Here is a 17,785-nt window from a genome sequence, read left to right as displayed (position 1 = left end):
AACCAGACCTGTTGTTCAGAGGAAATATTTAATGACTGCTAACCACCTAGGTCAGGGCTGCACTTGCATGAATATGCTTGATTTTAAGCAGGATCCTTCCTTTGTCTGATGTTTGCCTTGGCAGATAAACTCACATTTATCAGAATATAAAAATACAAGAAAATCAAACACACTGAACACTTTAGTAAGATGGAGCTGTTTGAATTGCCAACAATTCCAAAGCTTTTCAGGCAAAACACAAAATCTGTGAAAGTCTTTGCTTAGTTGGGTTTTGCATGTTTTTCACGTAATGCTCAGATGCTCCAAAAATCCCTTCACAATATGGGACCTTCTAATTCAAAGCAAAAGAAATTCATCTGTGACAATCAGAACTCCAGGGAATAACAAACCCCATTCGTGGAGTCTGATTCTAGAATCATCTATCACTTCAAGCTGCTGTGACTTCTCTTATTGGTGACACAGTTTATAATAAGCTGAAAATAGTAAGTATCAAGCAGAGTCAGATGAAAATGCAGGCTAGGACAGAACTATGGATCCCTGTATCCAATGTAATTAGGGCTGCAATGTGCTAACCACGGAAATGAAACCGGTAATAAAATAGGAATGTTATTTTCCATGACACAATGAGCAGCCTGCATACTTTAATAACCACTAACTTAATGAGTTTGGAAGCAATGAAATTCTTTACTTGTATTAGGAATCTAGCAGAATTGTATTTACCTCAGGTGTATTTCTCCTCCAATGTTAATTAGAAAAATAAAAGGAAAACTATAGGAAAAAAAGCAAACAACTTAGGCTAATTTATCTATCTCAGAAACAAAAGTCATGGCATGTTTATTCTGGAGAAAATGATAAAAAAAACCCTTGTTAAACAAATGAGACAAACACTGTAGATTAAAATTTTGTGTTGTTTGTATTCTGAATGAAAGCAAGAGATTAATGAGATGTAATATAATTAGTGAGATGTGGTATAACCACGCAGGGCAGGTCCCTCAGCACAACACGGCCTGGCCAGGATTCAGCAGCATTTTTACACTAAAAATCAATGCATCTCTACACTCATTTCTCTTCATCAGAGCACTGCTGGAGTATCCTATTCAAAACCAGGTTTTTAAAAGGTACTACTCCTTTTAGTTTGCCTCTTCCATGGAATTGGAAAATACCCTGCTCTCACAGCTCCATCCTGCAAGCCAGGGACATGGGGGAGGACCTGCCAGAGCCAAGGCTTTTGTACTCCCTGCAATTTGCAAATTGCTAAAATTCCATTTTCTTACCTAAAACAAACAAACAAACAAACAAAAGAAATGGGGCTAATTCTCAACCCATGGGAATAAGGAATCTAGAGATAATCTAGATGTTTAAGTATTGCAAGAGAAAAAAGCTTTTTTTTTTTTTTCTGGTGCTGCCAGTGCCCTGCCTTTGCCAGTTTCCAAATCCTGACCTGCTGTATGTCAGCATAATACTCCACATCAGGGGAAGTTTTAACCCCAAGTGTTTCAGTTTTCCAATTTCATCTTTTAACAACAAGTAAGACTTTTTATAATGATTAGTAACATTGAGGTCAGATGTTCAAAATGTTTAGGAATAAGCAAGTTGCCATACAGATGCAATTGAGGAATGTATTACCCAGATTGATAACTAACGATTTTTCAGAGAACTCTTTCACTTTTTCTGTTCAATTTGTCCAGAGTAAGATTAGTGCACAGTGGTGTTCAGGCATGCTTTGACTTGCTTTGACTTCTCTGATCCTGTTGAGCCTGGTAGTTGTACAAAAATGAGTTACATTCCCACTTTGCCCTAAAATGAAATATAAAACTCTCTTTCTCAGGGGCAGAAAAATTAGATTCTAAAACTGACCCTTGCTCAACAAAACTCATACAGACAGAGGGGTATCAGCCACACCATCTGCATCTGGACTGTGTTTTCTCCTTCTCTCCGTAATAAGGAGGTGTGAAACACATTAACCTTGAAGTTTGACCCATTTTTCTCTCACATTTGCACACCCTCAAAAAGTACCCAGGTATTTGACCTTCTCTGCCTCAGGTGCTCCATTATTTCACACGTAGCCTCTGACAAGCAGAGTTTTCCATGAGATGGAGTGTGCTTTGACTCCTGTTACAGGAATCAGTTTTCAGGCTAAAATATTTCTCCAGAGAAGTGTCATGATACAATCTTGGCAGCTCATTTATTCTCTGGCGACTCCTCTTTCCAAGAGCATCTATGAATGTATTCATAGACAATATTTCAACCTGAAACTGCTTGAAAAGGATGCAGAACAGAGTGCACTGTTTTCATGCTGAAAAATATGCAGCTACAAGAGGCTGCCTCCTTTGTTCAGCACTTCCAGCAGTTGTACACCCTGTTCTTTAACTCTTATCCATGCTCTTGTCACTGAGTACATCAAAGAAAAATAACTTTATTCATTAATTATGCTTTCATTTGCACCAATCCCAATGTGGTTGCAGTGCACTAAGCAATCATCATAAATTAGCTCTTGTATCACATATTGCAAAGAATGAAGATTTTTTTCAATGGGGAAGAGAGATATTGATGCTTTTAACTTAGCAAAAAAGAAAATGCATGTACAAGTCTGTTCTTTGCTCGTTCTCTAAAGTGTTTAGCTGAGATAAAATTGATTTTTCCAGGTGCTTTCTCCTCATTTGTCCTTCTTTCAGAACTCCTATTGTATTAACTGTACAGGGCTTGCTTACTCAAGGGTCATACACTGTGAGTACAACTGAATGAATTCTGAGTAATAAAAGATGAGAGCTCCTCTGGACTTCATTTAAAGTTTGCTGCTCAAGAGGCTGGAAACTCACTGTGGTTTTGCTCCTTCCTCAAGTATTCCCCAAAAGCTCCAATCTCAATAGATCACTTGGGAGCCTGAAATGATATGTCTGTTGCCTACCAGCCTTGGAGCTGAGAGGAGGGAAATTGAGGTCTCGACCTGGACGTCCAAGTCTGTATGGAAAAGGCTACTCACCAAATGCCATCTATATTGGGATCTCTGCTGCTTATTTCAGCTTGTTGGGAAATTACATGTGCAGGAAGTGTTGTCCTTGAAGAGTCTCCAAGTCTTGCTGAACCTCAGCGTTAACCTTTCACTAGCCTGAAAATCGACTGTTTATTTCTGCTCTTTGTTTCCCACTTCTTTCAGCTGGTTTCTGATCCAGGCAGACCTTCACCTCCCACCTCAGCACTGCTTTGTTCCCACAATCTCCTTCTAAGAAGGACTTTGCTGCAGAGTTTTTGGAAGCCCAGATAAATCACACCAATTTTTCCCTTCATCCTCTCCTTCCCAGACATTCCAGGGGGTTGTAGTGGGTTGGCAGTGAGGTGGGATGTGCACTGTTGAGTTCTCAGCACAGCCAAACCATCAGCAATCTTTCAGGGGCTCAAACTGGGAAAATGTAGAATCACAGAATCCTTAAGATTAAGGAAAAAAAAAATCCAAAAATACCACGTTCAACCTTTGACAAATCCCACCGAGCGCATTAAATTGTTTCATAAAGTGTCACATCCACTTGATTTTTGGACACCTCCAGGGATGGTGACTCCACCACTCTCCTGGGCAGCCTGTTCCAGTGCTCAACCACTCCTGTTCCAGTGCTCAACCACTCCTTCAGTGAAGAAATCTTCCCTAATATCTAACCAGAACCTCCCCTGGTGCAACTTGAGGACCTTTCCCTAGGAGGAAGCAGAGCTTAGCCTGAAAGTGTAATTTGGTACCTGATGAATGGCCTTTCCTCCTGGGAAAATAAAACCTGGTGGTTTGGAACAAAGTGAATATTCTCTCTGAAAAAATAAGAAGTTGGGATGGTTTTTGTGAATCCAGACACACCTAAAGGTTCCTTCTGGTTGATTATAGCATCAGGCCCAGTGAAGACACAAGACACTGATAGAAAACATGAGGAGGTCTCTTGGAGTGAGAGTGGAATGGATTTATGGATAAGGAATAGAGCAGTAAGGTCAGATTTGTTTAAAAAAACAAGTCTTAACTTCTTTAAGTTTTCCAGTAAAGAATCAAAAAATAATTGCAAATATTCAGCACCAAACTAGTGCTGTAGAGAAAAAGAAAAAACCCAAAACAAATTAAATAACCACCATCAAAAAAAACCCCAAACAGTAGCAACAGCAGCAACAACAAAAACAGAATAGAAAAAAAAATGGAAAAAAGTAATTTATCTCCCCTTTTCTCTTTTTCACTCTCTATAAGCAGTCAAAACATTTCCCAGCATATGATGAAAATCTTTTGGGATAATTCAATGGAAATCCCCTAATTTCACATTTTCTCTTTGCTTCCCAATTTGCTATGTATGTACAAAATTTGGCATTTCCAGTACCAATGCCAAGATAATCATGACCTCAAGGACTGTTACTGGTGTGGCCCTCAAGGTGCTTTTGGCCCTGTAAAACCTCAGTGCCTAAAATATCCTTTCAGTTACCTCTGAGGATTACAACTGTCCCTTAGGTGGCTGTGAAGATCCTAACACCTTCCACAGTTCTGCTGGACATTTTTGTGTCTTCTTTTGGGACTTCTTTTCCACATTCAGCAGCTTCCCCGGCCCTACCCAGTCATTTCCTACCCCCCTGCCTGGTCAGCTCAGCTGAGGGCAGGACCTGCTCAGAACTTCTACCTGGCGATTGTATTCTATTGGAACTATTTGGTGAAAAATTTGTAGGGCTGCCTCAAGAAGCTACTCCTGTTAAAGACTGAGAAAAAAAAAAACACCTCCTGGTTTTTCCACTGGGATAAACTAATTATTGTGTTCTCAACATGGCTTATTTTGGAGGGGAAAAAATCTTATTTTCGCTGGGAATGCACCTAAAACAAGTAGATGGGGAGAAAGGTCTCAATTGTGGACATTCAGTCCACATATTTTTGATCCAACTTATGCATCTTTGCTGGGAACAGAAATAGTTCAGGGATATTTAGCCTCTAACCCAGACAGACTTTGTCCTGATGAATGGTTCTCCTACAGCTCCTCCCGAGAGGCAGCTCCAATCTCTGCTCCTGTGACAGGGGCAGGACCCAGGGAATGGCTGGAGCTGTGCCAGGGAGGTTTATACTGGAGATCAGGGAAAGGTTCTTCCCCCGAGGGTGCTGGCACTGCCCAGGCTCCCCAGGGAATGGGCACAGCCCCAAGGCTGCCAGAGCTCCAGGAGGGTTTGGACAACGCTCCCAGGGATGCACAGGCTGGGACTGTTGGGGTGTCTGGGCAGGGGTTGTACTGGATGATCCTTGGGGTCCCATCCCACTCTGGACATTCTGTGATTTCATGATTCAGATTTCAGCTGGTGAATACATCAAATCCACCCCTCTGCTGGGTTACCAGCTTGGGCACAATTAGCAGGGAGCAGAAACACTGCCAGCAGGACATGCAGGGCTTCAAAATAAACCCATTATTTATTGCCTGACACGCAAAAGACAGGCCAAGGACTCTGAGGCTTTTCACTCCCCAGGTCCTGGTGTTGCTATCTTCCAGCAACATCCTGGACAGCCTCAAGAACATGTTCCCCAGTGTCTCCTGGTTTTACCCCAATAACCACTTAATCCTTCTTCATGTGGGTGATTTCCACCTCACTGTGCCACCTCTCCCTGCAGTTTCACCTCTCTCTTCTCCCTGCAGGTTTCACAGCTCAGGCTCTCAGCTCAGCAATTTTCTCAGTGGCCTGAGCCAAGGTTAAGCACCAGAGCAGGGCTCTGTGTCCTTGTCCTTGTGTCCCTCCTGCAGGGGGGAACTTTTGGCAGAACTCACCCAGTGAGTCACAGTTTTACTTCAGCAAGAGGCAGAGTGAGGAGCACCACAGGGAAAGGTGGACAGGAGCCACGTTGTTGGAGATGTCAGAATATAAATCAAAATTATTGCACCTAAATAGCCCAAGGAAATATACTTTAACTGTAAAGGCAAATGGCTGAGAAAGTCAAATGAGATGCTAAATGCATGCAAATGTTTACTTGAACATTAACTAGAAAAATCTTCCCCCAGGTGACATTTTGAAAAAGCAACTTTGTCCGAAAATATCATTACCCAGATTCAAGTTTTTTTGCTCATACTATGACCATGTTGATTCTGAAGTTAGTAAAAAATAAATTTAAAATTTAATATTTTTAATATGTACTATTATTCTGAATAAGTAAAAATAGGTCCCTGGTATAAAATTTTTAGAAGGGTTGGGATGCCAGTCTAGAAATTTTGGAAGGGAGAAACAAGTCCTGTATTTGAACTACAAGGTCAGAGCTTTCTCATTTCTTTAGGGAAGTTAAATCTCTGTCATGTATTTGGATTCAAATATTATCCCTTAAAGCCAATAAGTGACAGTAAACAAAACACTACCTCAGTTTCATAACCTTTTTGAAACCTTTCTTAAGACTTTGGTTTTAATTGATAAAGGTGTGTTTGCATTGGGTTTGTTTTCACTGTATTTTGTATTTATTTTCACTGCTCAACAGGGAATTTCAGAAATTTTGCAGCAGAAAAAAATCCAAATTCTTAAAGATGCCCTGTAACCAAGCTGCGGACACAAGATTACAAGATAAATGACAATTTAACAGCAGGCTGCAAAAGAATAATGAGTATTTATTTTCTCTGCACAGATTAATCTGACTGAGATGGTTGGAGTGGCTGACATGCAGTGACTGCTCTGCACCCCAGGTTCAAAGAGCCAGGCAAGGAAATTCTTTGCCTCAAGGAGGAGCAGGATTCATAAGGATGGTGTTGAAGGGTGGCTGAAGTTATCTATCCTGATTTCCAACCTCATCCATGCATCTGAGCTCCTTATTTGCAGGGATGGAGCACTCCTGAGCTTGCAGGAGCTGATCCTTGAATATCAACCAGCTTTCTTGGGCCCTTCTTCCTTCCAGGACCTTATCCCTTTTTTGAACAGGTCCAAGTCTGCTGTCCTGAAGCCCTGGAGAGTTCTGGTCCTTCTTTGCTATTTTGTCCCTCTCCTCAAGATCCTGAACTCCTTCCAGAGCTCCAGATAGGCTGTTTGAAACCAGGAGAGAGAATAAAGAACAAGCAAAGGGAAAAAACCCTCCATAATTTGTCCTTCATAGTTTATTTGAAGGGCCAGTCACCAATAGCAATTATGGCAGTTTATGCTGTTGACCAATGGATGTGGTTGGTAAAATCTTTTTCCAAGCAGGTTAATTTTCATTCCCTTTTTCCCTGATCACTGAACTCCTGCTTTGGTATCAAGAGGTACTTCAGTCATGGAATCATTAAGGTTGGAAAAGCCCTCTAAAATCATCAAGGGAAATAATTTCCAGCACTGCCAAGTCCACCACTACCCAAGTGTCACATCCACACACTTTTTTAACCCTTCCAGGGACAGTGATTCCATCTCCTGAGCCCCAGGGCTGTGTTGCCTCATCCTTTCCTCCAGCTGCTGTTGGGTTTTTGAGCTTTGCCTAGAGAGGGAGCGGAGTGACTCCAACTCTGCCCTGTTCCCACAGAGCACCCTCACAGCTGTACCTCCTCAGTGAGCTTCCTCAGCTCCACCCCAAGCCCATCTCCCCTCCCTGCCTATTCCCTTTGCTTGAGGAGAAAAGGGAGCAGAAAACTAAAGCCAGTGAAACTGTAGCCTTAAATGAATTTACAAGGTGGACATGGAAGCTGCTTATTTTTCAATCAGAAATTTGAAGCCATCATTGCACTTCCCTCACTAGGGAGGGGGATAAAAAAGCAATTGTTGGTGCTCTGAAATTCTGCCTGAATTCACCCTGGCTTTGTTTTTATGGCCCTCTGAAAAATGACTGCGAGAGAGCAGAGAGAGAGAGGGGGTTACTTTTATGGTTTTCCATATATCCAAAGTGACACGGATGGGATGTGGCAGGACTGTGATTAGAATGAAGAGTTCGGGAGACAGGGTCATCATAAAGTATTTATAACAGCTAGTTGTAGATTTTCCCTGTCAGGGAACAATGGATGGGGAAGCAGTAAAGCTGAATTAAGTTAAAAATATGAAATGCCAGTTGGTGTGGAGAGTCCTTGATGCTGCTTGAATAAACAAAAGGAAGGACAAAAGTGTTTGGGAAGAAAATATCATAGTCCCAGTGACTGGTGAATTTATTCTGAATTAAAAATTGCACACTTTGACCTCTATTTTTCTGGTGGTTCAGATAATCACCCTCTGAGCCTCAGCTCCCACAGGCTAAAGAAGTATTTTACTGAAAAAACCCAGCTGTTGGGAGGCAGAAAAGTGAACACAAACTTTAAATGCTCCATGAAATATTCTTGTGCATAAAAAAATTAGGAAGAGTAAATGAAAAATCATGATGGAAATGACTTAAACATTGGAGCAAATAGCCCTGCAAGATCTTAAAATATTTTACTATTTCAAGGCTAGGCAGCTACACAGTAATTAAAAGTAAATATAGTGCATTAAATAATAATTCTGCAGTGCATTCCAGCACTCTTTAGATTGTAATTACTGGAACTGCAACATATGCTGTAGTATCTCAAATAATTGGGATAATGGCCTTAGTTACTCTCTTACCCATTTTTAGAGTTGTTCCTATGAGACGTGGAATTTTTTTTTTAAACATGGACTGTCCATTTTCTTTGGAATGTTTCTTTAGGAAAATATTTTTCTATTTTTAGGAAAATTGTGGTTTTTAAAACACAAGTATAACCAAACTTCTTTTGATGAAAGGAATGAAGTTCCCTTTCCATACGAGTTTCCCCAATTTCACTCTCTAACCCCTCTCTCTGAAATTGCAGAAGGCATGGGCACATCAATAGGTTAAAAACATGAGAAGACATGGATCTGGGAGAATACAGAGATTATCAATTTAATTACCTCAAAATATCTATTTTAACAGCTCCATTCTCATAGAAAATGTGTTGCTCATTGCATGCTAAGGTTTGGAATAAAAGCCCTAAAGTCTGTACATTAATTGAACATTTCAAACTTCCCAGAACAATTCTGGATGCAAATATTGTAATCATACAATGCTGAAACAATTCAGTTATCTCAGGATTTTCCCAAATTATTTTTAATTGAATATTTTGATAATCAAGAATGACATGCTCATGTTAATCACATCTCAGTGCATGATTTTGCATATACTTTTACTGAATACATAATATTTTCTGAATATATTTTGAATAATCCATATTTGGGAAATATTGAGTAGGTTGAAGACATTTGCAAGTTCACAAAAGAAGTGGCTCACTCCGTAGCAAAATTTTGAAGGAGAAATGAGGTAAAAGTGTTTGGTGATTTCTAATTAATATTCAGATTTCTGTCAAAATATGTAAATCAATAACCACAAAGGAGAAATATGGTATTGTATCACAAATACACTGCCAGAGATTATTGTACTGACACCCCAGGTGTCACTTCTTACAGGCAAAAATGCCAGTTTTGATTAAAATCTCATCTAATACAGTTCAGGGGAAACACAGAGGGTGGAAACTCCCTCTAACCTGTGAGCATTTTGTTTGAGGGAATCAGGAATAAGTGACACAGCTTCCTCCAAAGTGATTAGTGGAGGATCTGGAATTACACTGTGAACATACTCTGGGTTTAATTGTTATTATTTTATTATACTGCCAGGTATTAGATAATCTGCTTAGTTGGGAAATGCGTGTGCTTCAGACAAACCGAGTATTTTAACAGCAGTAAGTTCATTAATAAGGGCAAAACTGCAGTGAAATTAATTACATCCTGAACTTGTCAGGGATCCCTGCTCATATTCCCTAAAATGCTTTGTCTTCTGGTTTAATTTTCATGGAAAAAATTGAGTCATTGGAAAGAGAAACTGTCGTGGCCATGCAGAGAAAATGCTGAAAGAGAGCACATAAGAGAAAGGTTTTATTCTTTACACTGTCACCAAGCAAGTAATTTCATCTTTAATTTTACCTTCCTGTCCTTTTTGCCTCTCAAATCCACTGCTCTCTTGCCTATTTAGATTATTTGCAGCTGGGAGTACCTCTTTGAGCTGAGAAATTCACCCAAGACCTGCCCCTTGCTACAGATTTTTGCCTTGGCTTGATACCCAAAACTGAGAAACTGTGTCCCCAAGAATGCTCAGATTCCTGTTTCATCAAATTTCCTTTGCCAGAACTCTCTTTTCCAAGAGTGTTTAACCAAAAATATATATAAAATTTATACATATTTCCTTTACTTTGACTTCCATGTGTTTCCCTGCCAGTGCTGCTCCTGGAGCTCATTGCCTTCCTCTTGCTTCCCAAAAGGGAGCTTCTCTTCCTTTTGGGAGCACAGATCCAGCAGTCCTGGGGCCAGATCTTCCAGCTGCCTCAGTGTCCATGGAAAAGGAAAGGATTTGGAAAAGGAAAAGGCCCAGGCAGGACTCCTGTGCTGCCAGGCAGGAGCTGCTCTGTGTTTGGTGCAGCCTCCTGCTGCTGCATCCACTCTGTTCTATAAAACACCCTGAAATGTTCCCAGAGCTTCCTCTGAACTCTGGCCTTGGCAGCCAGGATTTCCCAGAGGAGTTTGGCACCCCTCATACCCTTTAAAGCTGTTTGTAGGGATAGCTGGCAGTGTTCTGGCTGGTGAAACCATGGTCCTGGAAGACTCTGGTGTTGTAACTGGAATTTTGCTGCTCATTGCTGGGGGCTGGGATTACAGGCATTGAGCAGTTTTATGGGTGACAGGTTGTTTAATTCACCAATCACAGCAGCAGCAGCATCTGAGCCAGGAAAAAATTCCCATGGAAGTCAAAAATCTTGTTTTGGAGCCCACAGAATCCTTAAGGTTGGAAAAAAATAACCAGGATCATCAAGCTCAAGCTGTGCCTGATCCCCACCGTGTCCACAGCCCAGAGCTCTGAGTGCCACATCCAGGCCTTCCTGGGACACCTCCAGGGATGGGGACTCCAACACCTCCCTGGGCAGCCCCTGCCAAGGCCTGACCACCCTTTCCATGAGGAAATTCCTCCTGATATCTGTAGCCACAGCTCACTTCATAGAGAGCAGGCAGGTACAATTCCCAAGGATATTTCCTGAGATTCGCAGCAAGGAACCTCAGAGAAAGAGAAAACTCTTATCTCTATTCTCTGCTCCTGTTATTTTTGCACATGTGGAATATGTTAGGAAGATTGTTTACCTGAAGGGATTTGGTAATCGCATTCTGGTGATAGTTGTTTATATTAACTAACCAAACTTAAAGCTGTGTCCTGGCTGCAGACAGTCACGGGTTTTTCTTTAGTATTCTTTGTAGTATAGTATCTCTTTAATATAATGTAGTATTAATATAATATAGTAGAGTTTTATAAATACAGTAGAGTTTTAATAAAGCAATTGTTCAGCATTCTGAATCAATGGAGACAGATGCCAATCATTCCCTGTGTTGAGGACTCTCTGCGTTTTTCACTCCTGATGTCCACCCTGAGCCTGCCCTGCCCCAGCCTGAGGCCGTTCCCTCTCCTCCTGTCCCTGTTCCCCGGAGCACTGCGCAGAGCCTGTCCCCTCCTGTCAGGAGCTGTGCAGAGCCACAAGGTCCCCCCTGAGCCTCCTTTGCTCCAGGCTGAGCCCCTTCCCAGCTCCCTCAGCCCCTCCTGGTGCTCCAGCCCCTTCCCAACTCTGTTCCCTTCCCTGGATTAACTCCAGCACTAAACCTCATGACTTGTTTGTTTGGTGCTCAGTCAAACATCCTAAAATTAATAATATTAAATAAAATAAACTCAGGCTACATTGAGATTAAACTCGAGATCAGTGCTAATATGGTTTGAATTTGCATATATTTTGTTTGCTTTATTTATCCAGCACTACAATGAAAGCCTAATGGAATTTGCCCTTCAGAAGGGCAAAAGCAGAAAACACTTAATAAAAGTGCAGAATTGGGATTCAAAGAAGGTGTTTCATTTTTTTTCTTGTTTATTACTACTTAGCATTTAATGAAATATAATTGTATGATTATTAAGACAGAAACTATTCACTGTCACTTATAGCAACAATTTTCATTCTAACTGGCAGCACACTGTGCTGAAAGAAAATAACCCTTTGATAGTGTTTTACTTCTGATTAATATTGTATCATTAAAGAGATTTCTTCCTTAAAAAATAAAACTCATTAAAAGACAAGAATTCAGAGATATTCTGGAAAAGAAATATGCATTTTTATTTAAATTAAATTAAATTTCATTACATATTTGAAAAGACTATATATACCTAAAATACCTATAAATCACAAGCCTGTAATGTATTAACAAATACTGTTTTATTCAACCAAGAGGTGCAAATGTATTTTATGTATAAAGTACAGGAATCATCATAAATTTTCTGTAATTTGAATTAATTCCATTTGCTCTGTAATGAGCTTAGTTTAATCATGTTAATGAAATGTTGGAACCAAAACACCTTCTCTATACCATGAAATGCTGAGTAAACAACCAACAAGAGTTGTTACTTTCAGTAACAGCTTCCAGAAGAGCTTTGTCTTATGCAAAAAATATATTATTTTTGGCCAAAACTGGTCTGCAGGTCCTCAAGAACTTTCATGTGAGATGGAGAATAAGGAATGTCTGACCCAAAATCAGATAATTTGTGTTGGAACAATCTACCATGGATTTTCCCTCTATCACTGAAAAGTTATGTTGTTTTTTTTTCTCCTATTACCCTTCTCTACCTGAAGCAAAAACCCCCCAAGAAATTATATTTTTGGGAGGTCAAGAGCAAGAGCAAAGCAAAAGAAATCCAAATCTTTATTTCTTGTTTAACTTAAACATTACCACTGATTTTATATACTTAAAAACACTTCCACAATTTTCTCTCTCTTTATAGAATCCCAGGAAGGTTGTGAGGGACCTTAAAGATCATCAGTTGCAACCTCCCTATTTGGAAATGTGGTTTTAGCTTCTACTAAGCTTGGTCAAATAATGACCTATATTACTTTATTTTTTTTTTCATGCAACTTTTTCTTTTATATTTGCCTTTCTTGTGCTATTTTATTTTTGGAGTAAGAGACATGCCCATGTTTTTTAAGAATATTAATGGATTGTGAATATTTGAAGACATTATGGTGACAGACAACATTTTATTAAAGCCTTTTCTCTGTGCAAACACCCTGGCCAAGAAAATAAAAGTCCTTATTAATATAGTGCAGAAACTTGTGTCCTTCAGAATATGGTTTAGTGGGAGTGGTGGGATTTGGTCAAATGTTGGACTTGATAATTTTGGAGTTCCTTCCCAGCCTTAATGATTCTGTGATTTAATTATTCCTATTCCAGGTGGTGATGAGGTACAGCAAGACGTGTGACATGTTAATGACTCTAAACCTTCTTTTGATAGAAAGAAGCAAATTAAAACATGCAACCATCACCTTTTGCAGGATTTTTTAAAACAGCAAGGAGAAATACAAACAGCAAAGGCATGGAAATGTTGTGTAAGGTAAATGATTTATTTCTTAATTTGTTTCTTTCACTGGGTACATTTGAGACATGAAACTAAGCTCTAAATGTCCCAATATCCTACAGGTTGCTGTAGTCAGTTATTCAGCCAAACTTCCTTTTGCTTTGTATAGAGATCATTATTCTTTATAATTTTTTTCCTCCCCAGTGGATAAAACTTCAGAGAAAACCATTTAAAACCCTTATAAAAACTTCCATCCCTGAAAATAAGATTGCCTTCACCTCTGGAGTGGCATCTGCAATCCAGGGCTGTAGTTTGAGCTGTTTTGTTGGGAGGTTATCCCTGATAAAGAGTGAGGGCTGGAAGAAAATTTAACTCCTACTGGAAATATTTATTTGCTGCTGCATTCTGATACATGATCTGGTTTCCAAAAGCTTTTATTACAGCACTTCATTTGCATTAATTACATACTCAAATTAGAAAGTATATTTGGGCTTGTAGCAATTTGTAGAGGAAATGATGTGTTTTAATTATTGTTTGCAGCTTATTGTGTGATATTTCTTTGAAGATTAATTGACCTGGAAAGAGGAGGGAAGGATCCTCTTTTTGGTCTTCCATGAGCTGCTTGAAGTCAAGGGGAAAGCACTGGAGGGAGCAGGGGAGCTTCTCCTTTCCTGCTCCTGCCCAAAACTGGCAGGGCTGGGCAGTGGAAAGGAGATAATGCAGCAGCTCCTGGGAGGGCAGCGAACAGCACCCAGAGACTCCAAATGAAATTTAACACAAAACAGAAAGCCTGGGAAGAATCCTGGTCTGGGGGTGTGCCTGGGAATCAGAACCTCCCTGCAGAGATCCATCAAGCAAACAGGAGACAATGATAAACCTTATTTTTCACTCTTTTTTTCATAAGAACCTCAGGGTTTTCTCTGGTTTGTAACCAAAATTATTCTTCTTTTTGTTCTGCTACAATATGATTTTTAAATTCTAGATTTTTCTGAGGCTTGGAGGGATTTAAAGGAAGCTGCAGACACCTTAATGGTCCAGCAGAAATGGGGGTCCTGTATTTACTAAATATAGTGGTTATATACATATATATTTAATGTGTATATATATATAATATAATATAATATAGATAATATATTATATTATGTATATTATACAAATTATATATATTATATGTATTATGTATTATAATATATAATATATATTATATATAATGTATGCTATAATATATAATATATAATATATAATATATAATATATAATATATAATATATAATATATATTATATATTTTTTTATTTAGACATATATATATAAACCCACTATATTTAGTAAATACAGGACCCCCATTTCTGCTGGACCATCAAGGTGTCTGCAGCTTCCTTTAAATCCCTCCAAGCCTCAGAAAAATCCAGAATTTAAACAATCATATGGGGAAAGTAACAAAACAAACAAATGAAATTGTAATTTACTTGTGTGGTTATAAATGTTGACAGAATAATGGAATATCCTGAGATGGAAGGGACCCACAGGGATCATGGAGTCTGACCCCTGTCCCTGCCCAAAGACCCCAACAATCCCACCCTGTGCATCCCTGGGAGTGGTGTCCAAACCACCCTTTGGGTTATTCAGCAGCCAGCCAAGCTCCTTCACACTACATCCTTAATAAATATTTTTATTGAGGAAGCTCCACTTCCCATATTCGATTTATAGGGAATGAGTCACCTTATCCTCAAAGGCACCACTGGGCAACATAAAAACTCCTATTGGATCCAGGATGTTTGGGTATTGATATTGTTCACAGCAGGAGCCACTCAGGGAAATAATTCCATTCATGACCTTCCTGTAAAAAAAAAAAAAAAAGAAAAAAGAAAAAGAAAAATATAATTGTCAATAGTAATAAAGCTCAATTAGGGAATCCTCCTGACCCACTTCTTTGCCATTAATTTAGTCTGCATGTGTGAGGGTTTTTTATAGTATTTATCACCTAATCTCTATTACCAGCTTCATGGCAAAAATCATTGTATTCCTATTTCTTGGTATGATAGCTTTTCTATTGCATCAACACTCGCATTTGGATTTCTTAATTGTATAACCCACTTTCTTGGTAATTTAGTTTTTCTAATGCATCAACAATTATATTCGGATTTTTTTAAATTATATAACCCAGTGTATGAGTACCCTCAACAGCCAAACTTCTGCTCCCTAAGGAACAGCTGGAGCTCAGGGACAGGTTCTTCCCCAGAGGGTGCTGGGCACTGCCCAGGCTCCCCAGGGAATGGGCACAGCCCCAAGGCTGCCAGAGCTCCAGGAGGGTTTGGACAACGCTCCCAGGGATGCACAGGGTGGGATTGTTGGGGTGTCTGGGCTGAGACAGGAGCTGAATCCATCCATGATCCCTATGGGTCTCTTCCCACTCTGGATATTCCATGATTCTGCGATCCTACACTCACACTAGTGAGTCACCACATGCTACTTGCCCAAAATTGTTTAATTTATTCCCTGGATTCACTGGCAATTCTGTTTAGAGGATATTAATTGGAAATGTAAGACTGTCCCCAGAATTAATTCATGCCTTTTGGCGTTATTGTTTTCCTCTTGTAAACTACTGTAGCCAGATAATTAATTCTTTTCTCTGGCATGCAGAATATGTTGCCAAAGATAAACTTGATTATGATATCAGAAGAACAGATCTCTCTCTGTTTTTTGTTTTCAATTTTATTTTTATTTTTCTTACATTATTCTGCTGAACATGGATCAGAACTTGATGAGATAACACACAAATATCATCCCAGTAAGAAACTGCTGAGACTGCACTGAAAAATATAAGGTAACATATGTAAAAGACTCTGAGGTAATGATGTTTTTGTTTTATTCAGCAGATACCAAAGCAAAGTTCCATGTTCAGCACAGTAAATACTGATTTAAACATCTTATTTAAATTTTAAATGAAATTAGGTGTAATTGTAATGTTTGATACTGGAATTTGGTGTGAGGGAATCAGAAAACACACAGGTGAGTCTTTGGAATAATGAGTTTATCTAGAAAAATGAGTACTAATAAGCACTAGATGAATAATTTTGTCTGCAGCATGAAGTATTCTGAGAAATAAATGCAGAATATTTTGGTGACAAGGTCACAGAGAGTAGCTCCAATAATCCACTTTATTTTTTGTCTGGCACCCTATGATGTAATACTGTGAATGAAATATTAAAAACTGTTCATTTATATGGTGGTATCTTTAGACTCTTAGACTATTTCTCAAGATAGTCTTCAAAGGATTGAAAAAATGAATTATGGAAATCAAAAAGAAAAAAGGAAAAGAGTATTTTTAGTTTGAGAGCATGTGGTAAATTGAGTCACTGAATCATTTTATCTCAGGATTAAACCCAACCTTCTACACTGGCAGCAAGAACTTCCCTGCTTTCAAACTTTTGCTGTAACACAAATTTTGGTGTGAACATTTTTGGTTCATTCAATTAGCTAATTTTGCAACAGAATACGTAATAAATTTATTCCTGTGGGATTTTTTCTTCCTTATTGCAGAAGTGTTATGACAGTCATGGAAATGAAGCAAAGAATGATGTCAGTGGTTGTTAATGAGAGCTTGTGCCCCAGACAGGACCTCACATCTCCTCATCCCACGCCAGTGGGACCAGGGAGAGAACTGGGAGGGTAAAAACTGGATGGACTGAGATAAAGGCAGTTGAACAGGGGAAGCAGAAGCCACCACACAAGCCAAGCAAAACAGGGAATTCCTTCAGCCCCTTCCAGGGCTGGGCAGGTGTCCAGCACCTCCAGGAGAGCATCTCATGGAATAGTGACTTGGGAAGACACCAATCACCTCTGAAACACCCCCCATTCCTCCTTTTCCCCCTCTGTATATCCTGAGTGTGAAGTGACCTAGTCTGGGACATCGCTGGGGTCACCAGGGGAGGGGCAGGAGAGGCCTTGGTTCTGGGTGAGCTGAGCAATAACAAAAACATCTCTGTGTTATCACCCCCGTGCTCTGCACAAACCCAAACACAGCCCTAGAGAAGGGAGGAAAATGAACCCCAGCACAATTGGGAATTGTCAGGAACACCAGAGGTGGATGGGAGCAGACCTTGGGATCAAGGAAGGTGGGACATTCCGAGGCTGAGATGCTGCTGAGTATGCCAGGATCTCCCCAGAGCATGGAGCATCCTCTGCTGCTCTTCCCCAAAGGTCAGAACCTGGGGGGAAAGTGAAAATTCCTGGTGACCAAGTTGTTCTATGGTGCCATTTCACCAATTAAACAAAAGTGTGTGGCCAGAAATCGAACCCAGATGAACTCCAGGCTTCATGGGTGGGGCAGAAACCCACCACTCCTTTTTTTGAAAAAAAAAAAAAAAATTAAAGCTCCCCTTCTGAGAAATGGAACCCAATTCAACTCCTGGCTTCATGGGTAGGGCTGTTGGGACAACAAGGACATTCCCTGATGTTTATAA

This window comes from Camarhynchus parvulus, chromosome 8 (genome assembly GCF_901933205.1).
Source record: "Camarhynchus parvulus chromosome 8, STF_HiC, whole genome shotgun sequence".
Taxonomy (NCBI): Eukaryota; Metazoa; Chordata; class Aves; order Passeriformes; family Thraupidae; genus Camarhynchus; species Camarhynchus parvulus.
The sequence above is the reverse complement of the archived record's forward strand: the minus strand, read 5'-3'. Positions refer to the sequence as shown.